At 44.6% G+C, this 27,459-nt stretch overlaps 1 protein-coding gene across 3 annotated transcripts in view; it reads left to right on the forward strand.

Moving 5' to 3' along the window:
* The window catches only part of LOC110498678 (F-box only protein 41-like), a 113,795-nt gene that overhangs the window by 39,277 nt on the left and 47,059 nt on the right, over positions 1-27,459 (forward strand). The window lies entirely within an intron of this gene.

Consider the following 27,459-nt stretch of genomic DNA (forward strand, 5'->3'; position numbering starts at 1 on the left):
GAACTTGAAGCTGTTAACCTGCTCCACTACAGTCCCGTCAATGAGAAAGGGGGCGTGCTCGGTCCTCCTTTTCCTGTAGTCCATAATCATCTCCTTCGTCTTGATCACGTTGAGGGAGAGGTTGTTGTCCTTCAACCACACGGTCAGGTCTCTGACCTCCTCCCTATAGGCTGTCTCGTCATTGTCGGTGATCAGGCCACTGTTGTGTCATCGGGAAACTTAATGATGGTGTTGGAGTTGTGCTTGGCCGTGCAGTCATGAGTGAACAGGGAGTACAGGAGCGGACTGAGCACGCATCCCTGAGGGGCCCCCGTGTTGAGGATCAGTGTGGCGGATGTGTTGTTACCTACCCTTACCACCTGGGGGCGGCCCGTCAGGAAGTCCAGGATCCAGTTGCAGAGGGAGGTGTTTAGTCCCAGGGTCCTTAGCATAGTGATTTTTTGAGGGCACTATGGTGTTGAATGCTGAGCTGTAGTCAATGAATGGCATTCTCACATAGGTGTTCCTTTTGTCCAGGTGGGAAAGAGCAGTGTGTCGTGCAATAGAGATTGCATCATCTGTGGATCTGTTGGGGCGGTACGCAAGTTGGAGTGGGTCTAGGGTTTCTGGAATGATGGTGTTGATGTGAGCCATCACCAGCCTTCCAAAGCACTTCATGGCTATAGATGTGAGTGCTACAGGTCGGTAGTCATTTAGACAGGTTACCTTAGTGTTCTTGGGCACAGGGACTATGCCTTGGTGGTCTGCTTGAAACATGTTGATATTACAGACTCAGAAAGGGAGACGTTGAAAATGTGAAGACACTTGCCAGTTGGTCAGTACACGTCCTGGTAATCTGTCTTGCCCTGCGGCCTTGAGAATGTTGAAGTGTTTAATGGTCTTACTCACATTGGCTGCGGAGAGCGTGATCACACAGTCGTCCAGAACAGCTGGTGCTCTCATGCATGTTTCCGTGTTACTTGCCTCGATGCGAGCATATAAGTTATTGCTGTGCTTCCCTTTGTAGTCTGTAATAGTTTGCAAGCCCTGCCACACCCGACGAGTGTTGGAGCCGGTGTAGTACGATTCGACCTTAGTCCTGTATTGATGCTTTGCCTGTTTGATGGTACGTTGGAGGGCATAGCGGGATTTCTTATATGCTTCTGGGTTAGAGTCCCGCTCCTTGAAAACAGCAGCTCTACCCTTTAGCTCAGTGCTGATGTTGCCTGTAATCCATGGCTTCTGGTTGGGGTATGTATTAGAGGTCGACTGATTATGATTTTTCAAAGCCGATACCGATTATTGGAGGACCAAAAAAAGCTGATACCGATTAATTGGCCAATTTTGTTGTTGTTTTTTGTTGTTGTTGTTGTAATAATGACAATTACAACAATACTGAATGAACACTTATTTTAACTTAATATAATACATCAATAAAATCTATTTAGCCTCAAATAAATAAATAAACATGTTAAATTTGGTGTAAATAATGCAAAAATAAAGTGTTGGAGAAGAAAGTAAAAGTGCAATATGTGCATTGTAAGAAAGCTAACATTTAAGTTCCTTGCTCAGAACATGAGAACATATGAAAGCTGGTGGTTCCTTTTAACATGAGTCTTCAATATTCCCAGGTAAGAAGTTTTAGGTCGTAGTTATTATAGGAATTATAGGACTATTTCTCTCTATACGATTTGTATTTCATATACGTTTGACTATTGGATGTTCTTATAGGCACTTTAGTATTGCCAGTGTATCAGTATAGCTTCCGTCCCTCTCCTCTGGGCTTGAACCAGGAACACATCGACAACAGCCACCCTCGAAGCAACGTTACCCATGCAGAGCAAGGGGAACAATTACTCCAAGTCTCAGAGCGAGTGACGTTTGAAACGCTATTAGCGCGCAACCCGCTAACTAGCTAGCCATTTCACATCGGTTACACCAGCCTAATCTCGGGAGTTGATAGGCTTGAAGTCATAAACAGCGCAATGCTTGAAGCATTGCGAAGAGCTGCTGACAAAATGCACAAAAGTGCTGTTTGAATGAATGCTTGCGAGCCTGCTGGTGCCTACCATCGCTCAATCAGACTGCTCTATCAAATCATAGACTTAATTATAACATAATAACACACAGAAATACGAGCCGTAGGTCATTAATATGGTCGAATCCGGAAACTATCATCTCGAAAACAAGACGTTTATTCTTTCAGTGAAATACGGAACCGTTCCATATTTTATCTAACGGGTGGCATCCATAAGTCTAAATATTCCTGTTACTTTGCACAACCTTCAATGTTATGTCATAATTACGTAAAATTCTGGCAAATTATTTCGCAACGAGCCAGGCGGCCCAAACTGTTGCATTTACCCTGACTCTGCGTGCCATGAACGCAAGAGAAGTGACACAATTTCACCTGGTTAATATTGCCTGTTAACCTGGATTTCTTTTAGCTAAATATGCAGGTTTAAAAATATATACTTCTGTGTATTGATTTTAAGAAAGGCATTGGTGTTTATGGTTAGGTACAGTCATGCAACGATTGTGCTTTTTTCCGCAAATGCGCTTTTGTTAAATCATCTCCCGTTTGGCGAAGTTGGCTGTCTTTGTTAGGAATAAATAGTCTTCACACAGTTTTGCAACGAGCCAGGCGGCCCAAACTGCAGGTTTAAAAATATATACTTGTGTATTGATTTTAAGAAAGGCATTGATGTTTATGGTTAGGTACACGTTGGAGCAATGACTGTCCTTTTTTGCGAATGCGCACCACATCGATTATATGCAACGCAGGACACGCTAGATAAACTAGTAATATCATCAACCATGTGTAGTTAACTAGTGATTATGATTGATTGATTGATTGTTTTTTATAAGTTAAGTTTAATGCTAGCTAGCAACTTACCTTGGCTTCTTACTGCAGTCGCGTAACAGGCAGGCTCCTTGTGGAGTGCAATGTAAGGCAGGTGGTTAGAGCGTTGGACTAGTTAACCGTAAGGTTGCAAGATTGAATCCCCGCGTTGACAAGGTAAAAATCTGTCGTTTTGCCCCTGAACAGGGCAGTTAACCCACCGTTCCTAGGCCTTCATTGAAAATAAGAATGTGTTCTTAATTGACTTGCCTAGTTAAATAAAGGTGTAAAAACAAATTTGAACGGCCAAATCGGTGTCCAAAAATCGGCCATTCCAATTAATCGGTCGACCTCTAGTATGTACATACAGTTACTGTGGGGACAACGTCATCGACGCACATATTGATGAAGCCAGTGACTGATGTGGTACACTCTTCAATGCCATCGGAAGAATCCCGGAACATATTCCAGTTTGCTAGCAAAACAGTGCTGTAGTTTAGCATCTGCTTCATCTGACCACTTTTTTTATTGACCGAGTCACTGGTGCTTCCTGCTTACATTTTTGCTTGTATGCAGGAATCAGTATGATAGAATTATTGTCAGATTTGGCAAATGGAGGGCAAGGGAGAGCTTTGTACGCATTTCTGTGTGTGGAGTGAAGGTGGTCTAGAGGTTGTTTTTCCCCCCTTTGGTTGCACATTTAACATGCTGATAGAAATGAGGTAAAACTGATTTAAGTTTCCCTGCATTAAAGTCCCCGGCCACTAGGAGCGCCACCTCTGGATGAGCGTTTTCCTGTTTGCTTATGGCGGTATTCAGCTTATTGAGTGCGGTCTTATTGCCAGCATCGATCTGGGGTGTTATAAAGACAGCTACAAAAAATACAGATGAAAACTATAGGTCGAAAGGGTGGTCTACAGCTTATCATGAAATACTCTACCTTAGGCGAGCAAAACCTTGAGACTTCCTTAGATATCGTGCACCAGCTGTTGTTTACAAATATTCATAGTCTGCCACCCCTTGTATTCACAGAGGCTGCTGTGGAGCGAGATGGATTCTGGGTGACTTTCTACACATTTTCTCATCAATGAATGACATAAGAGCATTGTGTTTAACACTGTGCATTGTTTAAAAGTGAGAATCGCAGAATGGTGAACTTACTAAATGACTAGAGTTGACTGTGTGATATTAGACTGCTTCTTGTGTAAATATTTTACGTCTGGATTTGAATGATTTGTATTTAATGATTACGTAAAATGTTTTTGTTGTACTGTATGTGTGTTTATAGTTTTGTTTAATGTTGTGTTAGTGTATGTACGTTGTTTTGTCTGAAACGTTGTTCCCCCTGCTGCTATTGGACCAGGTCTCTCTTGGAAAAGAGATGTTATCTCAAAGAGAAAAACCTGTTTAAATAAAGGTACTTGAAAAAGGAAACAATTGATCTCAGTTTTCTGTTTTCAAAACTACAATTTGTTACGAACAGATTAGACAAAGTTTTGTAGACTTTTTTTTTAAAAAAGCGTTCTTTTGAAGGAATGTAAGGGTGACTTGAGATATTGCACACGTACACTTCACAGAGTAGGCGTTCCCTAACGGAGATATGCAAATACATGCTAGAATGCCCCATTAGGATCTCGCTAGCTTGTTCTTGGCTCTGCCCACCTCCTTGCATGTTTTGCCCACTGTTTGCTCCCATTGGAGACCACAGCTTGTCGTTTAGCTTAGGTTAGTTATATAAATCTTTGCTACTAGCTACTGCTGCTAACTTGCTAGCTATGTTATTTAGCTGACTGCTAATGTCAGCCAACGTTAGCTGAACCATAGCTAGATTGCTTTTCGGCCTACATAGCGTATTGAAGTTACCTTACCAACAAACCATGCTTAATTTCATCAATGTCATGCAAATCATTACTTGAATAAAAGCAAATTGCCATAAAAAATGATTTTACTGAGTTGCTGTGTGCGTTCCTGCTTGCTTTTGCAATGAAATAAGTTAGTGTTCTGAAATTCCCTTAAAGCTATGGTGTCAATTTGAGTAACTGGCTTTTACTGCAATTTCAGGTAAAAACTCAATAAAACAAGTCTCTAATATAAGAAATACTGATACATTTCAGCTGTTTCAAAAACATTGCTATGCTATTAAGAATTTTACAAGCATGCATGCATGCAGTTGAAGTCAGAAGTTTACATACATCTTAGCCAAATACATTGAAACTCCTTTTTTTCACAATTCCTGACATTTAATCCTAGGAAAAAGTCCCTGTTTTTAGGTCAGTTAGGATCACCACTTCATTTTAAGAATGTGAAATGTCAGAATGATTTATTTCAGCTTTTTCTTTCATCACATTCCCAGTGGGTCAGAAGTTTACATACACTCAATTAGTATTTGGTAGCACTGCCTTTACATTGTTGAACTTGGGTCAAACGTTTCGGGTAGCCTTCCACAAGCTTCCCACAATAAGTTGGGTGAATTTTGGCCCATTCCTCCTGACAGAGCTGGTCAGGTTTGAGTCAGGTTTGTAGGCTTCCTTGCTCACACACGCTTTTTTAGTTCTGCCCAGAAATTTTCTATAGGATTGAGGTCAGGGCTTTGTGATGACCACTCCAATACCTTGACCTTGATGTCCTTAAGCCATTTTGACACAACTTTGGAAGTATGCTTGGGGTCATTGTCCATTTGGAAGACCCATTTGCGACCAAGCTTTAACTTCCTGTTTGATGTCTTGAGTTGTTGCTTCAATATATCCCCATAATTTTCGTTCCTCATGACGCCATCTATCTTGGGAGATACACCAGTCCCTCCTGCAGCAAATCACCCCCACATCATGATTCTGCCACCCCTGTGCTTCAAGGTTGGGATGGTGTTCTTCGGCTTGCAAGCATCCCCCCTTTTCCTCCAAACATAACGATGGTCATTATAGCCAAACAGTTCTATTTTTGTTTCATCAGACCAGAGGACATTTCTCCAAAAAGTACGATGTTTGTCCCCATGTGCAGTTGCAAACCGTAGTCTGGCTTTTTTTATGGCGGTTTTGGAGCAGTGGCTTCTTTCTTGCTGAGCAGCCTTTCGGGTATCTCGTTTTACTGTGGATATAGATACTTTTGTACCTGTTTCCTCCAGCATCTTCACAAGGACCTTTGCTGTTGTTCTGGGATTGATTTGCACTTTTCGCACCAATGTATGTTAATCTCTAGGAGACAGAATGTGTCTCCTTCCTGAGCGGTATGATGGCTGCGTGGTCCCATAGTGTTTATACTTGCGTACAATTGTTTGTACAGATGAACGTGGTACCTTCAGGCATTTGGAAATTTTCCCCAAGGATGAACCAGACTTGTGGAGGTCTACAGTTTTTTTTCTGAGGTCTTGGCTGATTTTTTTTGATTTCCCCATGATGTCATGGCAAAGAGGCACTGAGTTTGAAGGTAGGCCTTTAAATACATCCACAGGTAAACTTCCTATTGACTCAAATGATATCAGTCAGCCTATCAGAAGCTTCTAAAGCCATGACATAATTTTCTGGAATTTTCCAAGCTCTTTAAATGCACAGTCAACTTAGTGTATGTAAACTTCTGACCCACTGGAATTGTGATTTAAGGGAAATTATCTGTCTGTAAACAATTGTTGGGAAAATTACTTATGTCATGCACAAAGTCGATGTCCTAACCGACTGGTCAAAACTATAGTTTGTTAACAAAACATTTGTGGAGTGGTTGAAAAACAAACTAGTTTTAATGACTCCAACATAAATGTATGTAAACTTCTGACTTCATAGATACCTACCTACCTACCTGCCTACCTACCTACCTACCTACCTACCTACCTACCTACCTACCTACCTACCTACCTACCTACCTACCTACCTACCTACCTACCTACCTACCTACCTACCTACCTACCTACCAGTGGAGGCTCCTCAGAAGAGGAAGGGGAGGATCATCCTCGGTGAATTTCATTTAAAAAAATAAAAAATGACTCTTATGATAAAACTACTAAATATAATCACATCACCAAATAATTGATTAAAAAACTTGTTTTCAATGAAGGGCTACAGTAGTCTCAACAGCACTCTGTAGGGCAGCACAATGGTGTAGCTGGAGGACAGTTAGCTTCAGTCCTCCTCTGGGTAAATTTTCTTTAATACAAAACCTAGGAGGCTCATGGTTCTCACCATCTTCGATAGACTTGCACAGTTATTATGACAACTTTCAGCATGAACTGACATGTTGTCCACCCAGTCAAAGGATCAGAGAATGAATCTAGTACTGAAAGCATAAGCTACAGCTAGCTAGCACTGCAGTGCATAAAATGTGTTGAGTAGTTGACTCAGAGTCAGTTTTGAACAACAGTTTTCCACAATGAAGGAGAAGCAAGGGAGGGCTAGAGAGGGAGAGAGTGTATTTTTCCCCCCCTTACTTAGCTAGCAAATGTGGCTAGCTAGTTTAGCTTACTCAAACACCCTGCTCAAACAGAGGGATGCTATGTTAGCTAGCTCGCTATGACTATCTAATACAACAGTGGAACTCTTCCAAGTTAAGGTCAGCTTTTGTGTCAGTGCTAAACTGCTTACCTACTGTACACTGTTACTCCATGATTGTAGCAGGTTTACTAACGCGTTAGCTATGTTGACTATGATGTTACTTTAGCTAATATGGTGGCAACGATGCAGGCTGTTTGTAGCGTTTATGATATGGTTTTGCATGTTGTTGTTTTTTTGCCTGGTCATATACAGCTGATGCGTTGTGCAAGTCCACAAGTGAAGACTTGCACTTCCACACGCAAAGACTTGCACGTAATTTAATCCTCAAATTTATCTCTTGCTAAATTTGTACCTATGTTGTAAACCTTCATTCATAGGCTTGGTTGGGAACATTTGATTATCAATTTAAGTAGCCTAAACCTATCGCTGTTACATTTTACTGGGTGAACGGAATATGAATGACAGTCATCCAATATGCTGTAATATAAATAATGTTATTGAAAAAAAATAGCAATCGTCTTCATCTTAAACGGCACTGACCGCTACTTCATACATACATTATATATATATTTTCGGTTACAAGTCCAACGCTCTAAACACTAGGCTACCTGCCGCCCCATGTATACATGCATACATACATACATACAGTGCCTTGCGAAAGTATTCGGCCCCCTTGAACTTTGTGACCTTTTGCCACATTTCAGGCTTCAAACATAAAGATATAAAACTGTATTTTATTGTGAAGAATCAACAACAAGTGGGACACAATCATGAAGTGGAATGACATTTATTGGATATTTCAAACTTTTTTAACAAATCAAAAACTGAAAAATTGGGCGTGCAAAATTATTCAGCCCCCTTAAGTTAATACTTTGTAGCGCCACCTTTTGCTGCGATTACAGCTGTAAGTCGCTTGGGGTATGTCTCTATCAGTTTTGCACATCGAGAGACTGACATTTTTTCCCATTCCTCCTTGCAAAACAGCTCGAGCTCAGTGAGGTTGGATGGAGAGCATTTGTGAACAGCAGTTTTCAGTTCTTTCCACAGATTCTCGATTGGATTCAGGTCTGGACTTTGACTTGGCCATTCTAACACCTGGATATGCTTTTTTTTTAACCATTCCATTGTAGATTTTGCTTTATGTTTTGGATCATTGTCTTGTTGGAAGACAAATCTCCGTCCCAGTCTCAGGTCTTTTGCAGACTCCATCAGGTTTTCTTCCAGAATGGTCCTGTATTTGGCTCCATCCATCTTCCCATCAATTTTAACCATCTTCCCTGTCCCTGCTGAAGAAAAGCAGGCCCAAACCATGATGCTGCCACCACCACGTTTGACAGTGGGGATGGTGTGTTCAGCTGTGTTGCTTTTACGCCAAACATAACATTTTGCATTTTTGCCAAAAAGTTCAATTTTGGTTTCATCTGACCAGAGCACCTTCTTCCACATGTTTGGTGTGTCTCCCAGGTGGCTTGTGGCAAACTTTAAAGACACTTTTTTATGGATATCTTTAAGAAATGGCTTTCTTCTTGCCACTCTTCCATAAAGGCCAGATTTGTGCAATATACGACTGATTGTTGTCCTATGGACAGAGTCTCCCACCTCAGCTGTAGATCTCTGCAGTTCATCCAGAGTGATCATGGGCCTCTTGGCTGCATCTCTGATCAGTCTTCTCCTTGAATGAGCTGAAAGTTTAGAGGGACGGACAGGTCTTGGTAGATTTGCAGTGGTCTGATACTCCTTCCATTTCAATATTATCGTTTGCACAGTGCTCCTTGGGATTTTTAAAGCTTGAGAAATCTTTTTGTATCCAAATCCGGCTTTAAACTTCTTCACAACAGTATCTCGGACCTGCCTGGTGTGTTCCTTGTTCTTCATGATGCTCTCTGCGTTTTTGACGGACCTCTGAGACTATCACAGTGCAGGTGCATTTATACGGAGACTTGATTACACACAGGTGGATTGTATTTATCATCATTAGTCATTTAGGTCAACATTGGATCATTCAGAGATCCTCACTGAACTTCTGGAGAGAGTTTGCTGCACTGAAAGTAAAGGGGCTGAATAATTTTGCACGGCCAATTTTTCAGTTTTTGATTTGTTAAAAAAGTTTGAAATATCCAATAAATGTCGTTCCACTTCATGATTGTGTCCCACTTGTTGTTGATTCTTCACAAAAAAATACAGTTTTATATCTTTATGTTTGAAGCCTGAAATGTGGCAAAAGGTCGCAAAGTTCAAGGGGGCCGAATACTTTCGCAAGGCACTGTACATACATACATGGTGAGCACTACTGTAACTGTTTCTCACCTTACCTTTCCCTACCCACATTCGCTGCAGTAGGCCTCAGTAACTCCCCAGGTTTGATTTGTGCCCCACACCCAGCTAGGGTGGACTGAGTGGAATGACCAAGCCCCTAGTGAGAACATCAAAAGCCACTCTCAATGTGGTGCAATTTCAGTACAGTATTTCATCTAAGGTATTTCATGCTCATTCCCTCAAGACACACACATGGAGAGGGAGGGCGGAAGGGAGGAGGGGCGACTTACAATATGTCTCACCGATGTGATGCTGCTGCTACCGTGGAAACAGGCTTGTTCTATGCCAAGCGAGGCAGCATTCCCAGAATGCAAAGCGTTACTGACTGTCAGGGTAGGGAGGTACCAGAGTCTTAGAGCGGTGGGTTCACACACACACACACACACACACACACACACACACACACTCAACCAAGGTTAATATGAAACTGACGGGAGATGTGAAAGCTTTCCTTAATGGCATGGAGAAAAGGGAGACATTAAAGTTGTCTGTAAATGTAGCCTATGCTATGTGAATGACAATACATCATTGCACGCACGATAGAACAGCAAAGAATGTACTGCGATTTTTGCTATACCACAATGCTTCTGTTTCATCAAGAAAACAAGAACAAATGTACTGGTTTCGATCAGTGGCTCTGTCTCAACTTATGCACCTTTCAACTTCAAAGGTTAAAAAGTCGCAAAATTGATGTTCCAGTCCTAGATTGCCCTTTTAACAGAATCCTTTTAAAGATAAATAATTTAAACCTCAACTGAAGGCACTGACATAAACAATATGAAGTTTCTTATGAGAAATGACTGCATGTTACAGCCCTGAGCATAGAAATGGAGAAACCAGGAAGGTAGAGGGTCGATAACGACGATGGAGGGTTTGATTTGCAGGTCCTTGAAGCTGGAGAGGCTGGGAGGCAGAGAGAGGCTGGGAGGCAGAGAGAGGCTGGGAGGCAGAGAGAGGCCGTTTTTTTTAAATTCGAGAATATAATTAATCTGTTGAAAGGAGAGTCTTGATTTTGTCATTGCATTGACAATAATCTGTCAAATGAGATGAGTCAATCTATTGACTAGGGCTGTGCCGATACCAATATAGCAAAAAAGATTCCATGGCAAAAATGAAAACACGAAGCAGACAAAACTCTTTAGTCCTTTTAAAACCTGCTGTATATAAAATACTGTGTGCTATAGATTGGAAAATAAACAAATACATTTGACTCATTTGAATTTGAATGGCAACATAATGTTTGTTTCCAACATTCTTATTTTGTTTCCTTGCCATGATACTGGTATTGTCCCGGCCCAACTATTGACCGTAGGACTACATTTTATACGAACAAAACACACCGCAAAGACTGACTGCTAAAAGCAGCTGGTGGCCACTGTGTGTTGGTGATAACCTGCTGGGTGACGACGTACAGTGACGATTCTACATGTTGTGAAATGAATAGAACATGATGCCAGATATTTCTACTCAGAGGCGATTGGACAGCTAACCGTTGCTTTTAACCATTTTGTCGGCACGGCGTGTTTTGTTCTTAACGTTTTGGGAGCACCAATAGTAGAGCACCCGGATTAGGGTTTCTTGGAATGCAAGAACCTCATGGAGAGAAGGCTTTGTAAATGGGTCGATGAGCTTCATCAACATGATCAAGGCAAACTGACTTTTTGTTGTTGTTGTCCTTCCTCGTGCACACTCTATATTCTCCGGCTTGTCTGTATTCTCCATCTGTCGCTCACTCTCTCTTTCACTGCCTCTCCTTTCTTCTATTGCACTCTTCTCACCTCGTCCTCGACAGGCTGCTGCTTCTCTTTCTTTGTCTCTCTCTCCCCCTCCTCCCTCCCTCCTTCCCTCTGTACAACATGTTCTCTCTCACAGTTCAGTATCATTCAATAGATCAGGTGTACAAACGTGTGTGTGTGTGTGTGTAAAATGTGTGTGCATGCAAGCGTTTGTTCCATGCATACGTGTGTGTGTGTGTGTGCGTAAAAAAATAAAACACATCTACTTAGAATAGAATCCATAATAGGCGCTTGTCACTTGTCTGAGCGACACAAAGCCACTATTTATAAAAGGTATTTTCTATCTGTCCGTCATGCATGCCTTTTTAATGAATTATTTCACCCCATGAATATTAATGCTGTATAATATTGAATTAATAACCGGTGATTATGACGGACTGACCAGTGATAATTAACATATAAACAGGATCACTTTAGAAGATCATGGCTGCGTCCATAAATGGCACCCTATTAAGGGCACTATTTTGGGTCCTTAGGGGTCTCGTCAAAAGTAGTGCAATATATAGGGAATAGGGTGCCATTTGGAATGACGACCATGTCTTATTCATCGTTGCTGTTGTGGCTTGTTGGACCCATGAGTGTACATAGCGAGTCGGGGTTTGTCCCAAATGGCATCCTATTCCCTATGTACTGCACTACTTTTGGCCAGACACCCAAGGGTACTCGTCAAAAATAGTGCACTAAATAGGGAATAGAGTGTAATTTGGGACATGGCCTCTTTGTCGGTCTCATCTTAAGTGACAATGGCTGTCTGTCTGCAAGCTAGCGTGACTATTCATTAGCTCCTCTTATCGTGGTCATTAGCCCTCGATGAATATATACTAGATCCTGTTCATGTCAACTCAGCAAAAAAGAAACGTCCTCTCACTGTCAACTGCATTTATTTTCAGAAAACTTAAATGTAAATATTTGTATGAACATAACAAGAATCAACAACTGAGACATCAATTGAACAAGTTCCACAGACATGTGACTAACAGAAATGGAATAATGTGTCCCTGAACAAAGGGGGGGGGGGGTCAAAATTAAAAGTAACAGTCAGTATCTGGTGTGGCCACCAGCTGCATTAAGTACTGCAGTGCATCTCCTTCTCATGGACTGCACCAGATTTGCCAGTTATTGTTGTGAGATGTTACCCCACTCTTCCACCAAGGCACCTGCAAGTTCCCACACATTTCTGGGGGGGAATGGCCCTAGCCCTCACCCTCCGATCCAACAGGTCCCAGACATGCTCAATTGGCTTGAGATCTGGGCTCTTCGCTGGCCATGGCAGAACACTGACATTCCTGTCTTGCAGGAAATCACGCACAGAATGAGCAGTATGGCTGGTGACATTGTCATGTTGGAGGGTCATGTCAGGATGAGCCTGCAGGAAGGGTACCACATGAGGGAGGAGGATGTCTTACCTGTAACGCACAGCGTTGATATTGCCTAGAATGTCAACAAGCTCAGTCCGATAATGCTGTGACACACCGCACCGCCCCAGACCATGATGAACCCTCCACCTCCAAATCGATCCCTCTCCAGAGTACAGGCCTCGGTGTGACGCTCATTCCTTTGACGATAAGCGCGAATCCGACCATCAACCCTGGTGAGACAAAACCGTGACTCGTCAGTGAAGAACACTTTTTTGCCAGTCCTGTCTGGTCGACCGACGGTGGGTTTGTGCCCATAGGCAACGTTGTTGCCGGTGATGTCTGGTAAGGACCTTCCTTACAACAGGCCTACAAGCCCTCACTCCAGCCTCTCTCAGCCTATTGCGGACAGTCTGAGCATTGATGGAGGGATTGTGCAATCCTGGTGTAACTCGGGCAGTTGTACCTGTCCCACAGGTGTGATGTTCGGCTGTACCGATCCTGTGCAGGTGTTGTTACACGTGGTCTGCCACTGCGAGGATGATCAACTGTCCATCAATCAATCAATCAATCAAATTTATTTTATATAGCCCTTCGTACATCAGCTGATATCTCAAAGTGCTGTACAGAAACCCAGCCATCCTGTCTCCCTGTAGCGCTGTCTTAGGCTTCTCACAGTACGGACATTGCAATTTATTTCCCTGGCCACATTTGCAGTCTTCATGCCTGCTTGCAGCATGCCTAAGGCATGTTCACACGGATGAGCAGGGATCCTGGGCATCTTTCTTTTGGTGTTTTTCAGAGTCAGTAGAAAGGCCTCTTTAGTGTCCTACGTTTTCATAACTGTGACCTTAATTGCCTACCGTCTGTAAGCTGTTAGTGTCATAATGACCGTTCCACAGGTGCATGTTCATTAATTGTTTAGGGTTCATTGAACAAGTACGGGGAAACAGTGTTTTAACCCTTTACAATGAAGATCTGTGAAGTTATTTGGATTTTTATGAATTATCTTTGAAAGCCAGGGTCCTGAAAAAGGGCCGTTTCTTTTTTTGCCGAGTTCAGTTTTCCCCTATCCACAAATAACCACAGTTTAAATCATTGTTGTTTGGCGACTTTTACATTTCTATCTGCTTTTATCCCTTTGTCCTTTTTGTTCCTCCCTGCTTCCCCTCTTCCTCAGGACACATCATTATTCTTCAGTCAGCATGACACTCTTTTCATGTCACAACGCCAAAGGATAACATGATCTCCTTTTGAAAGCACAGTTGAAATACGCTCCCTGGAATATCCTGTTGCCTCCCACTCCATTGTGTGTTAGCATAATGATTAGCATTTCCCAATAGAATGCGCTGCTGTTCCGGCTAGCATCGTTAGCCTGAATTGTAGCATTAGCATATTAGCTAATTGCCTTCTGTAGGTCAACAAGGGGAATGATTAGCATTAGCATTCAGTGAGGATGCCTGGCTTGAACGCTACTGGACGCCCATCCACTTAAACTGAGTGGATTTAGCAGCAGATTTATGAGCAAAGTCTAATCTCATTAGTTCCTGGTCCTCTGCTCACCTCATTGATTACCAAAACGTTAATTTACATCCTATGATTACTAATTAGGAATTTGTACCCTGTCTGAAATCATCCTGTTAGTAGCACATGGGGATGTTTGACACGTACTCCTCTGCCTTAAGTGTTGCCTCTTGCGCCGCTCAATAGGTAGCTTTTCGTTTAGCGCCCAAAAGCTAATACACTTAAGGAGGGCGGTCACGTGCGCGAGCAGGGCAGATGTCCCGGGCTTGAGCCTCAGTGTGAGCCCAATCGGGAGGAAGTGGTACTTGCTAAGGAAGCATCGTGATGTCCTTTACATTAGCATGTGACATACTCCCATCCTTTCAGATACATATATATAATTTTCATCTTGGTCCCTGCAATGCTAAACACATAGTAGTTCAATAGATACACTGAGTGTACAAATCATTTAGGAATATTGAGTTGCTCCCCCTTTTGCCCTCCGAACAGTCTCAATTCGTCTGGGCATGGAAAGCGTTCCACAGGGATGCTGGCCCATGTTGACTTTAATGCTTCCCACAGTTGTGTCAAGTTGGCTGGGTGTCCTTTGGGTGGTGGACCATTCTTGATACACACGGGGAAACTGTTGAGTGTGAAAAACCAACTAGCGTTGTAGTTCTTGACACATTTAAACCGGTGCGCCCTGGCACCTACTAACATAACCCTGTTCAAAGGCACTTAAATATTTAGTTTTGCTTATTCACCTTCTGAATGGCACACACATACAATCCATGTCTCAACTGTCTCCAGGCTTAAAAAATCATTCTTTAACCTGTCTCCTCCCCTTTATCTACACTGATTAAAATGGATTTAACAGGTGACATCAATAAGGGATCATAGCTTTCACCTGGTCAGTCTGTCATGGAAAGAGCAGGTGTTCCTAATGTTTTGTGCACTCAGTATGTTATTGTACATGTGAAGAATGCAAGTCTTGCATTTAAAAGATCTTCCATTTATTTATAGATACTCAGGATGCATCCCAAATGGCACCCTATTCCCTAAATACATTTACATTTCAGTCATTTAGCAGACGGTCGTATAAAGAGTGACTGACAGTAGTGAGTGCATACATTTTTGTACTTTTTCTACTGGTCACCTGTGGGAATCGAACCCACAATCTTGGCGTTGCAAGCGCCATGCTCTACCAACTGTATTGCACTACATACTTCACATTCATATTCTTCTCATTTTATTCAATCGTTCTCTCACATGCTGACCAGACCGGACACGTCGCGTGCGCGAGCGTCGCAAAATAAATGTTGCCGAAATTAAAGTTAGCTAGCAAGTGCAAGCTAGCTGGCTAAATTGCCATACATGTTTAATGCTTTTCGACATGTCCCCAAATTAATGTCATTGGTTCAGAGTTTGTTTTGATATTTTAACCTACGTGTCGTGATCGCGTTTGGTGTGGGGGGGCACAATTAATTTATGCACGATAGCGCACTATGGCGCACGCGCGCAGCCCGCTTTGGTTCCGTGTCAGAATAATAGTAGAGAGAATGATTAATTTCAGATTTTCTTTCTTTCTTCACATTCCCAGTGGGTCAGAAGTTTACATACACACAATTAGTATTTGGTAGCATTGCCTTTAAATAGTTTAACGGGTCAAACATTTCAGGTAGCCTTCCACAAGCTTCCCACAATAGGTTTTTACCCATTCCTCCTGACAGAGCTGGTCTCCTTGCTCGCACACGGTTTTTCAGTTCTGCCCACAAATCTTCTATAGAATTGCGGTCAGGGCTTTGTGATGGCCACTCTAATACCTTGATTTTGTTGTCCTTGAGCCATTTTGCCACAACTTTGAAAGTATGCTTGGGGTCATTGTCCATTTGGAAGACCCATTTGCGACCAAGCTTTAACTTCCTGACTGATGTCTTGAGATGTTGCTTCAATATATCCACATAATTGTCCTCCCTCATGATGCCATCTATTTTGTGAAGTACACCAGTCCCTCCTGCAGCAAATCATCCCCACATCATGATGCTGCCACCCTCGTGCTTCACGGTTGGGATGGTGTTCTTCGGCTTGCAAGCCTCCCCCTTTTTCCTCCAAACATAACGATGGTCATTATGGCCAAACAATTCTATTTTTGTTTCATCAGACCAGAGGACATTTCTCCAAAAAAGTACGATGTTTGTCCCCATGTGCAGTTGCAAACCGTAGTCTGGCTTTTTTATGGCCGTTTTGGAGCAGTGGCTTGCTCCTTGCTGAGCGGCCTTTCAGGTTATGTCGACATCGGATCCGTTTTACTGTGGATATAGATACTTTTGTACCTGTTTCCTCCAGCATGTTCACAAGGTCCTTTGCTGTTGTTCTGGGGTTGATTTGCACTTTTCGCACCAAAGTTTGTTCATCTCTAGGAGACAAAATGCTTGTCCTTCCTGAGCGGTATGACGGCTGCATGGTCCCATGGTGTTTATACTTGTGTACAATTGTTTGTACAGATGAACGTGGTACCTTCAGGTATTTAGAAATTGCTCCCAGCATGAACCAGACTTGTGGAGGTCTACATTTTTTTTTCTGTGGTCTTGGCTGATTTATTTTGATTTTCCCAAAGAGGCACTGAGTTTGAAGGTAGGCCTTAAAATACACTCACAGGTACACCTCCAATTGACTCAAATGATGTCAATTAGCCTATCAGAAGCTTCTAAAGCCATGACATCATTTTCTGGAATTGTCCAAGCTCTTTAACGGCACATGTAAACTTCTGACCCACTGGAATTGTGATACAGTGAATTATAAGTGAAATCAACCGATAGGCAAGTGCGTAGCCCTTATCAACGCCACATCCTCTTTAGATAGCTCAGCACTTTTCACATCAATGCTGTCACGCCCTGACCATAGTTTACTTTGTATTTTCTATGTTTTGATTGGTCAGGGTGTGATCTGAGTGGGTATTCTATGTTTCATGTCTTGTTTGTCTATTTCTATGTTCAGCCTGATATGGTTCTCAGTCAGAGGCAGGTGTTCGTCATTGTCTCTGATTGGGAACCATATTTAGGTAGCCTGGGTTTCACTGTGTGTTTGTGGGTGATTGTTCCTGTCCTATGTGTCCCTGTGTTCACATTATATAGGCTGTTAGGGTTTCGTTACGTTTTGTAGTATTGTATTGGAGATTCGTGTTTCGTATTATTAATAAACATGGATCGTAAACCACACGCTGCATTTTGGTCCGACTCTCCTTCGTATGAAGACGAAACTCATTACAGAATCACCCACCACCAACGGACCAAGCGGCGTGTCAACAGGCAGCAGCAGCAGCAAAAAGAGGAGTTACGTTGTAAGGATTTCTGGACATGGGAGGAAATCCTCGACGGGAGAGGACCCTGGGCTAAACCAGGGGAGTATAGCCGCACCAAGGTGCAGCCGAAGAAGGAACAGAGGCAGCAGGAGCAGCAGCAGCCGCAGTGGGAGAGAGCGTCATGGGAGTATGAATTAGATAATGGTGGACCATGGGCTCAACCGGGAGAATATCGCCGTCCCAAGGAAGAACTGGAGGCGGCGAAAGCTGAGAGGCGCAAATATGAGGAAGTAGCACGACGGAGCGGATGGAAGCCCGAGAGTAAGCCTCAAAAATTTATTGGGGGGGGGCTAACAGGGAGTATGGCTACGCCAGGTCGCAGACCTGAGCCAACTCCCCCTGTTTATCGTGAGGAGCCAAGGAGGAGACCAGAACCGGTGTTGGAGGTAAGCGAAGCAGAGACTGTGAAGGAGTTAATGGAGAAATTGGAGGAGAGTGAAATGAGGGAGTTGCTGTGTTGGTGCTTTAAATATGATATTCGCCCGAAGGAGCGTGTCGGGGATTTATTGGCACCTGGGTCAGTGCTCTCTACTCGTCCTGAGGTGCGTGCTAGTCAGCTGGTGAAGACAGTGCCAGTCTCACGCACCAGGCCTCCTGTGTACCTCCCTAGCCTTGCATGTCCTGTGCCAACACCGCTCTCAAGATCTCCAGTACGCCTTCACGGTCTAACCCATCCTGTGCCACCTCCACACCCCAGCCCTCCGGTAGCAGCTCCCCGCACTAGGCTTCCTGTGCGTGTCCTCGGCCCAGTACCACCAGTGCCAGCACCACGCATCAGGCCTACAGTGCGCCTCGCCTGTTTAGCGCTGTCGGAGCCTTCCTCCTCTCCAGCGCTGTCGGAGTCTCTCACCTGTTCAGCGCTGCCAGAGCCTTCCTCCTCTTCAGCGCTGTTGGAGTCTCCCGCCGGTTTAGCGCTGTCAGAGCTTTCCGCCTCTACAGCGTTGCCGGAGTCTCCCGCCTGTTCAGAACTGCCAGTTAGCATAGAGCTGCCAGTCTGCAAGGAGCTGCCAGTCTGCAAGGAGCTGCCAGTCTGCAAGGAGCTGCCAGTCTGCAAGGAGCTGCCAGTCTGCAAGGAGCTGCCAGAGCTGCCTGTCTGCAGGATGCCGCCAAAGCTGCCAGTCTGCAAGGAGCCGCCAAAGCTGCCAGTCTGCAAGGAGCCGCCAGAGCTGCCAGTCTGCAAGGAGCCGCCAGAGCTGCCAGTCTGCATGGAGCAGCCAGGGCCGCCAGTCAGCATGGAGCAGCCAGGGCCGCCAGTCAGCATGGAGCAGCCAGGGCCGCCAGTCAGCATGGAGCAGCCAGGGCCGCCAGTCAGCATGGAGCAGCCAGTCAGCATGGAGCAGCCAGTCAGCATGGAGCAGTCAGTCAGCATGGAGCAGCCAGAGCAGCCAGAGCTGCCAGTTAGCAGGGAGCAGCCAGGGCCGCCAGTTAGCAGGGAGCAGCCAGGGCCGCCAGTCAGCATGGAGCAGCCAGGGCCGCCAGTCAGCATGGAGCAGCCAGAGCAGCCAGGGCCGCCAGTCAGCATGGAGCAGCCAGAGCAGCCAGAGCTGTCAGTCAGCATGGAGCAGCCAGAGCAGCCAGGGCCGCCAGTCAGCATGGAGCAGCCAGAGCTGCCAGTCAGCATGGAGCAGCCAGAGCAGTCTGCCAGCATGGAGCAGCCAGAGCTGTCAGTCAGCATGGAGCAGCCAGAGCAGCCAGTCTGTGTCGACCAGTCTCTTCCAGATCTGCCAGTCGTCCAGACTCTTCCAGATCTGCCAGTCGTCCAGACTCTTCCAGATCTGCCAGTCGTCCAGACTCTTCCAGATCTGCCAGTCGACCAGACTCTTCCAGATCTGCCAGTCGACCAGACTCTTCCAGATCTGCCAGTCGACCAGACTCTTCCAGATCTGCCAGTCGACCAGACTCTTCCAGATCTGCCAGTCGACCAGACTCTTCCAGATCTGCCAGTCGTCCAGACTCTTCCAGATCTGCCCGTCGTCCAGACTCTTCCAGATCTGCCAGTCGTCCAGACTCTTCCAGATCTGCCAGTCGTCCAGACTCTTCCAGATCTGCCAGTCGTCCAGACTCTTCCAGATCTGCCAGTCGTCCAGACTCTTCCAGATCTGCCAGTCGTCCAGACTCTTCCAGATCTGCCAGTCGACCAGACTCTTCCAGATCTGCCAGTCGACCAGACTCTTCCAGATCTGCCAGTCGACCAGACTCTTCCAGATCTGCCAGTCGACCAGACTCTTCCAGATCTGCCAGTCGACCAGACTCTTCCAGATCTGCCAGTCGACCAGACTCTTCCAGATCTGCCAGTCGACCAGACTCTTCCAGATCTGCCAGTCGACCAGACTCTTCCAGATCTGCCAGTCGACCAGACTCTTCCAGATCTGCCAGTCGTCCAGACTCTTCCAGATCTGCCAGTCGTCCAGACTCTCTCAGATCTGCCAGTCGTCCAGATTCTCCCAGATCTGCCAGTCGTCCAGATTCTCCCAGATCTGCCAGTCGACCAGATTCTCCCAGATCCGCCAGTCGACCAGATTCTCCCAGATCCGCCAGTCGACCAGATTCTCCCAGATCCGCCAGTCGACCAGATTCTCCCAGATCCGCCAGTCGACCAGATTCTCCCAGATCCGCCAGTCGACCAGATTCTTCCAGATCTGCTAGTCGACCAGGATCTGCTGAAACCGCCAGCCAGCCAGGTTCTGGTAGTTTCTACTACCTGCCTGGGCTTCCTCTCAGTGCTGAGCTTCTTCTCAGTGCTGAGCTTCCTCTCAGTGCTGAGCTACCCATCTGTCCCGAGTTACCTCTGTCCCGAGCTGTCCCTCTGTCCCATGTTATCATTGTGGTGGGTAACCTATTTAGGGACGTTTAGGAGGGGGATTAAAACTGTCATGGAGTGGGGTCCACGTCCAGCGCCAGAGCCGCCACCGCGGACAGATGCCCACCCAGACCCTCCCCTATAGGTTCAGGTTTTGCGGCCGGAGTCCGCACCTTGGGGGGGGGGTACTGTCACGCCCTGACCATAGTTTACTTTGTATTTTCTATGTTTTGATTGGTCAGGGTGTGATCTGAGTGGGTATTCTATGTTTCATGTCTTGTTTGTCTATTTCTATGTTCAGCCTGATATGGTTCTCAGTCAGAGGCAGGTGTTCGTCATTGTCTCTGATTGGGAACCATATTTAGGTAGCCTGGGTTTCACTGTGTGTTTGTGGGTGATTGTTCCTGTCCTATGTGTCCCTGTGTTCACATTATATAGGCTGTTAGGGTTTCGTTACGTTTTGTAGTATTGTATTGGAGATTCGTGTTTCGTATTATTAATAAACATGGATCGTAAACCACACGCTGCATTTTGGTCCGACTCTCCTTCGTATGAAGACGAAACTCATTACAAATGCCTCCAGAATGTTGTCCAGAGTACAATTACCCCAACATCTATCCCTTTATATGTTGACCATGAAACTAGCATCCGATAGCATTGTATCAGACACACAGCGCCCTTTCATCTTTGCATGGTGAGACAGATGGATACTATTCATTGTGTCTGCATCCTAAATCGAGCCGCACAGTGGATGTGTCATAGTACCCATAAAACCTAGCGGTCAAAAGGTGCTAGAGATGACGTGCAGGAGCTTGCAGGGATTTGTAGTCTTCCATGATGTCTACTTTTATGCTAATGAGCATTTTCAAATCTGATAGTAAATCGAGTCACCTTGTCCGAGAGAGATTTACGTGGTTATGAAAAAGTCACGTCAGGGTAAACCTACACGAAACACAGCCCTTGTTTGAAGTGTTTCTAAAAATCCCCTATGGGAAAAAATGTAGGGTGGGAAAAACGATTTGGAACCATTTCCCTGTTTTACCGCTAGATTTTCTGGGTATTATGATTCATACTGTGGTAGTCTATGGCGCCATCATTCCATTCGTGGTGCACGACTGTGGGCCCTGGTCAAAAGTAGTGCATTATGAAGGGAATCATGGTATCATTTGGGGTGTAAACACTGTAGAGATGCAATTAAATACACTTTCTGTCCCACTCCATACTAATGTCTCTAACATGCCCTTTAATCTGACCTGTAGTGTGGATAACCAGAGAGGTTATCACCAGAGGACTTGCCATCTGAGACACTGTGTTCCTTATGGAAGTATATTATATGGTGTGTGTATATACTGTATGGTGCAACTGAGGGTGGGAGGTAAGTGTGGGGGTGTATGTTGGAGTGAGAGAGACAGAGATTTCTTTTTAAAGGGTAAAGCATATGGAAGAGGAGAGGACCGGTGAGGAACAGAAAGTATGCATTCACGGAAGCGCTACCCTTTTGTAGTTCCATCCTACCAACCTGTAAACAGGGTGGCCTGACCAGCTGTTCCACAGCACCGTGTCACACACTGACACTACTTCACCCCCAATGTCTTGTCTAGGTCTGTGCCAGTCGGATATAGGCTGAGCCTGTTTCCCAATAACACACACGCCTAGAGAGAGAGAGAGAGGTGTTTTTTAATGAAGGTTGTCAACAGGAAACCAAGACATCTCGGTGTCTGTCTGTCCATCTGTCACCTCATCTGGCTCTCTGTGTGTCGGTCTGTCTGTCTCCTCTCTTGCTTCTTCCCTTTGGCTCTTTCGATCTCTTGGTGTGTGTCTTTTGGTATGTCTCTCTGTCTTGTTCTCTTTCTGAATGTTTGCGTTTCGGTGTGTATGCATGTCTGTTTGTCTCTTTAAACCCACCCGATTTCCCCTCTCTCTGATTCAAACTCTGTTTCAGCTATGCAGAGTGAGCAGCCAGAGGGAGAAGAGAGGCTTTTCAGTTTTTCCCTTCGCCCGACACTCCCAGAGGATTGGAGTGTCTATCTTTCTAGCCCAAGGTCTTATTTGAGCCTTGTCAGTTTGGTCAAGCATGGACTGAGATGCATATAGCAGTGAGATGGGCAGAAGAGTTAACACTGTTGTCCCGCTTTCAACCCTTTATCTTCATCACTGTCAGAAACAATGCTTTGGCAAAACCTCGACCTCATCCAGCTTTACTCTACTGTGTCATATCCTTCAGTATTCCATTTTTCAAACGCATTTCTTCCCTAACATGGCTACCCCCTTTAAGACTTCACTAGTGCTTTCTCTGCATTGGCGTAGCTCGTGCGTGACCAGGAGCCGTCAGCAATGTGAAATACAGTGAAATGAATCACGCTGATACGCCGGGTCACCTGAGACCTTTGGTACACACGTGTACATCATCCTGGATGGTGGATCTGTCGGGGATGAATGCTCTGCTGCTCTTTGGAAACCTATCTGGTGGGTCAGCTGCAGAGGCAGGGTTGCCTGAGCACACACACTCAAGCCTCGGAACCCCAAACTCAGTCCTCGGAACCCCAAACTCAACCCAAACTCAACCCTCGGAACCCCATATATGCATATATTATATATATATTTTTTGTTTGTTGCCCTAGCACTACACAGCTGATTCAAACGATCAACGCTCGATGATGAGTTGATTATTTGAGTCAGCGGTGTAGTGCACATACTGCACATGTTGAACACACATACGCACTCGTACAATCAGTCGAACGCACACCTCTAATCCAGTCTGTGGTCACTCTCCTCTCCTTCCCTCTACTATCAGGTGGGTCTGCTCTAGGCTGTGTGGTGTGTGTGCGCGTGCCCCTCCAAAGCCCCTCCAACCTACCGGACCACTGCAAATAATTATTCACTGCAACCATTCAACACCGGTATCAGAGATTTTTCTTTTCATTCAAATGACAGTCATTTTTACATTTTTTTTCCCTCCATCACAGCCTAGTGTATAAAGAAAGCTTTATTTGAATAGATGAAGTGCATAGAAAAAGGTCATCAAAAAGGCAGATCCATTTATTTTTTACTTTTAATATATTGTAACGCCTATCATCTTTGGATAAATGTATCATGAATACCAATTATTCTTTAACAGTATTATCCAACTCTACTACCAGTCTGTCTCCGTGACAAAATGTCATCCTATTCCCTACGTAGTGCAAAAGTAGTACACTATATATGGAATGGCGTGGCATTTGGGACACTTTTCCTTTGCACATTCAATTTGCCACTCACATTTTATTTAACACATACCCTTCCCTCATCTCTTATTCAAGGCTGACAAGGTAGCCCACAATCCTCTTGGATTTGAAGGCGACCCACAATCCTACGGCGCTTTCTAAGAGAGGATTCAGTGTAGCTATTCCCTCCGCAAGGCAAGTGTAGAGACACAAAGTAGAGTCGCAATTCAACGGCTCAAACACGAGGCGTATGTGGCAGGGTCTACAGACAATCACGGATTGCGAAATGAAAACCTGCCCCATCACAGATATCAACGTCTCGCTCCCAGACAAATTAAACAACTTCTTTGTGCACTTTCTCTTTTCCTTTCCTTTGCCCGTCACATGCCATAATATAGAGGAAAATCTGCTCCAGCCACTTCCAGACTCCTGTATCGGTTATGTATTGATATTGACCTCTCTTTGATGTTTTGAGGGTGGCTGCTGAAATCCGTGTGTGTGTGTGTGTGTGTGTGTGTGTGTGTGCCCTTATTGACCCGTCCTCCCACTGCCTGGAGGTAAGGGACAATGTGGCGGTGACTGTGGCGGCATGCCTGACTCCCGATCTCTAGTTGTGACACTGAAAACAGAAACAGACAGTGTGAACACACACACTGGAAGGAGGATGGGAGCGAAGCGGAATCATTAGAACGCTGTTGGCGGAACACACAACATAAATGCACACTCCTACACAAACCATAGGTATACAAATAGGCAGGTGTGAGATTTGTATTCGTGCCTGTCGATTTCAGAGGGAGAGGAAGAGTGAAAAGGAGAGAGGGAGAGAGATGAAGAGAGGGAGAGAGAAGAGTGAAAAAGAGAGAGGGAGAGAGATAATGTGACTGGAGCCATTTTAGCAACAGGGAAAATGAAATCCTCTCTGGGCTAGTTGAAGATTCATTCATTAGCTTTTCTATCCTACTCAGCATGAATGAGATGAGTAGAAATAGTGTCTCAAAAGAGGGTCGGAAGTGTATTAAAATATACGACTACCCTGAGATGAGCTCTAACCCCATATCATTATGATGTTATTGTCAAACCTCAAACTACTGCGCAAACCCCCTCGTGTGTGTGTGTGTGTGTGTGTGTGACTGTGTGTGTGTGGAGTCTTCACAACTCAGTTTATTTATTTACACAACCATTTGATAACCACATCTTTCATGTCGCTCAAACACTCCTTCTAATCCCAATCTGAAGAATCTCATTTTGGAATGTCTTTGCCCCCCAAGACAGACACTTAATTTCACCGGATGCCAAACATCTCTCAAGTCTAGCCTCTTCCGTTTTCATAGAACATGGCAACCTATTCAGCCCTATGGGCCCTGGTCAGAAGTAGTGCTCTATAACGGGAATAAAGTGCCATTTGGGATGCAGCCTTAACTCGAGCGTGCTACGTTAACCTTCAGTCAGGAGTTACTTTGCTCCCGGGAAAACCAACAGCAAGCCAGCGGTCGTAGGACCTTGTGCGTGTGTGTGTGTGTGTGCCTTGTTTGGATTTTCCGAGGAGATTGTTTGGACAGGAGCGGCTGCTGGTGTTTAAAAGGACAGAGACGTTGGTATATGCACGCACACTCAGATCCACAGAGATGAGGGAAGGGAAAATGGAGAGAGGGAGAGAGAAAAGACTGAAAAAGATTCAGCTGTGATACAGTATCTGTGTGGAAATAAAACGTTATGTATGTAAAAAACTGGGACAGCGAGTGCGATAGCATTAATCAGTCTGCTCCTGTGTGTTTGTGTAGGAATGTGTGTGTGTTTTGAAGAGATGGATTCCTTGTGCCTGCAGATACAGTATATCACTCATCTGTATATATGCATCTGCTATATACAGTACTTTGGGGGTCAACATTACCCCCTAGCAGGTGTGTGTGTGTTGAGTACAAAGATGTGCCCAGAAGGTCTCAGGTACAGTACTTGATATGATCCTATACTTTTAACCAACAGTGTCCATATAACACTATTGCGGGAGTAAATTATTCTACCGATAGGTCACCCTAGACTACAATTTGGTTTTCAACAGCAGCCATTTCTATAAAGCTGTCTGTCTGTCTCTGACCTTTTTCAATATTGAAATTTGATCTCCACTGTCCCATTTGAGGATTAACGTGTCAGGATGAGACGTCTTTTCTCAGCCAGTGGAAATCATGAATAAGCATAATATTTATGGATACATACAAAGAAATGTCAATAGAAAACCGGGCCAAACGAAACGAAATGCAGCTAGTTTGCTGTGTTTCCAGTTTGAAGTGATTGTGCTAGCTGTGTAGTTGGCTAGCACCTCTGAACATTGTCCTGACGAGAGAGCACATTTTCTATGCCGGGCGAAATCGCTCCTCATTAGCTCGTTGTAAATGTCACTACAAATAAATGCCACTACAAAACAGCCTGAACAAATGCAAATGCAGCTACTTTGCTGTTATTCTGTCTGCACTATTTGGACATGACTTTGTCAGCCGTAGTTGGCTAGCGAGCAACCAAGGGATATGAACGTTGCCAGGCAGCATGGCAACAGAACATTAGAACGAACGACTTGGATATAGAATAAAAGACTTCATGACTGGGTCGCATCTTTGGCAACCTAACCGATCCAATGAACGACCAGCCGGCTTGGGTAGCAACCATAGATTCGTGTCGGGACTATATCTCGTGGAAGGATGAAATAGTATGAATAAAAAATGTTTTTGAATTAAAAATATATAAATCGTTATTTAAATATGTTGGTTACCAGTTGTATAAAAGTGATGACAACCTCGAAGCCGGCGTTTGGAGGATATATTGGCATGGTTTGCCTGCCATCGACTTCGTACCAATATATCCTCCAAATACTGGCTTCTCTGGCATTGTCACTTAAATGCCTGTACACTGACGAATGCTGCAACAGTTCATATTGATATTATTATAGCAATTAATATTGCTTATTGTTGCCCAATAAACTGCAGCACCAGTCATCAGTGTGCAGGTATCGATCTAAATTTCATGACTTTTAGCTCAACTCCCCTGTGTGTGTGTGTGTGTGTGTGTGTATGCACTCCCCAAACCATTCTACGTCTCTTCTCGCTTCTCTCTACCAGGGAGATGACCCAGATAGACCAGTCCATGACTGCTGAGCCCATATGTCTCTGGTCAGATTTAGTGTACTGGACTGAACAGTGACAGTTCATGTAAGGAAATCAGTCAATTTAAATAAATAAATTAGGCCCTTATCTATGGATTTCACGTGACTGGGCAGGGGTGCACCCACTGGGGAGCCAGGCCCAGCCAATCAGAATAGTTTTTTTTTTCCCCACAAAAGGGCTTTATTACAGACAGATCCCGCAGGTGAAGAAGCCAGATGTGGAGGTCTTGGGCTGGCGTGATTGCACGTGGTCTGCAGTTGTGAGGCCGGTTGGACGTACTGCCAAGTTCTCTAGAGAAATGAACGTTAAATTCTCTGGCAACAGCTCTGGTGGACATTCCTGCCGTCCGCATGCCAATTGCACGCTCCCTCAAAACTTGTGGCATAGTATTGTGTGACACAACTGCCCATTTTAGTGGCCTTTAACTGTGCCCCGCACAAGGTGCACCTGTGTAATGATCATGCTGATTAATTCATCAGCTTCTTCTGTCATTCTTCCCCTGAACAAGGCAGTTAACCCACTGTTCCTAGGCCATCATTCCTAGGCCGTCATTGAAATTAATAATTTGTTCTTAACTGATTTGCCTCGTTAAATAAAGGTAAAATAAAATACAAATTCTTGACATGCCACACCTTTCAAGTGGATGGATTATCTTGGCAAAAGAGCAATAA

Source organism: Oncorhynchus mykiss, chromosome 19 (genome assembly GCF_013265735.2).
Source record: "Oncorhynchus mykiss isolate Arlee chromosome 19, USDA_OmykA_1.1, whole genome shotgun sequence".
NCBI classification, from domain to species: domain Eukaryota; kingdom Metazoa; phylum Chordata; class Actinopteri; order Salmoniformes; family Salmonidae; genus Oncorhynchus; species Oncorhynchus mykiss.